The sequence below is a fragment of the Carlito syrichta genome, unplaced genomic scaffold (genome assembly GCF_000164805.1).
Source record: "Carlito syrichta isolate Samal-C Ts95f unplaced genomic scaffold, Tarsius_syrichta-2.0.1 Scaffold288863, whole genome shotgun sequence".
Classification (NCBI taxonomy): domain Eukaryota; kingdom Metazoa; phylum Chordata; class Mammalia; order Primates; family Tarsiidae; genus Carlito; species Carlito syrichta.
Genome location: NW_007232959.1, coordinates 63,166 through 64,253, shown reverse-complemented (window position 1 = coordinate 64,253; position 1,088 = coordinate 63,166). Strand labels below are relative to the sequence as shown.

General features: G+C 51.1%; 1 protein-coding gene across 1 annotated transcript in view; it reads right to left on the bottom strand.

The window, feature by feature from the left end:
* The window catches only part of IFNGR1 (interferon gamma receptor 1), a 25,636-nt gene that overhangs the window by 7,140 nt on the left and 17,408 nt on the right, over positions 1–1,088 (bottom strand). The window lies entirely within an intron of this gene.

The window sequence follows — 1,088 nt, the reverse complement described above, 5'->3', positions numbered from 1 at the left end:
CCCCAGGGGTCCCACGTCTGCTGGCCCACAGCGTATCTGTCAGATAACAGGGAGCCTCGGAGGCTCCATGTTTGTTGCCCCAAAGTAAGCCCTAGTCGACCGGCAGGAATCCTGAACACGCTCCCACCTGCCACCCGGTCAAGTGCTTTCAGTCTGATTCAAAAATCCTCATGCTAGGTGCCTTGACCTGCTCGGTTCTCCAGGAGGACACTGGTTGTGCCAAACCCCTGTGACGACAGGCTTTGCCACAGCCACACTTTTTGGACAGCCGACTCTTCGGGAGACGCCCTGTTTAGTCTACCTGTCTGATCATGGGAGGTTTGTCATCCCTGCCGGCCGATTCCCCTCTTAAATGCCTCTTAAACAATCTCACCACACTTTCTCTTTTCCCTGATATCAAACCCAAATGCCTAATTCATTTCTGCACCCAAGATTGGCCAACATGCCCTTAGACAACCAAAATCAGTGGCCCCCCCAGGGGGTCCCTCAATCCTGATATTATTCAGGATTTATATAATTTCTGTGAGCGTTCAAAACGGTGGGTAGAGATTCCCTATGTTCAGTCCTTTTCTCTCCTCTGTGGACATCTCCGCCTCTGCCTCAATTGCAATCCCTCTAATCTCTACCTTCCACTCATGCTAGCATCTGCCGCCTCTTCTACAACTTCTCCTTCTCCCCTTGTTTTACACACACTTCAGCCTCCTCTCCAAAACTCCTCTCCCCCCACTGCAGACATTGTAAGTTCCAGTTCTGCTACCTCCTCCTCCATCTCAGATTTCGACCCTGCAGATGAGCCCCCCCTTACAGGCAGTCTCAACAGCCTCATGCTCCCCTGCCCCCACCCTCCTCTACTCCGGCAGCTTGATCCCTATATCCTCCCCTTCCAATCGTTCCCCAGTGTAGCCCTCCGGTAACCTGAACCAAGGCCGCACCAGTCGTCCTAGCAGTTTACTAATGTTGATTTAAACTCTTTGGCTATATATTTTATCTCCCAGTCAGCACCGGGTATTAGGCGCAAATTCCAAAAATAAAAAAGGGCCCACAAACCCCTCAATTAGAGCTATTGGACACGGCCTCTAAAATCTTTA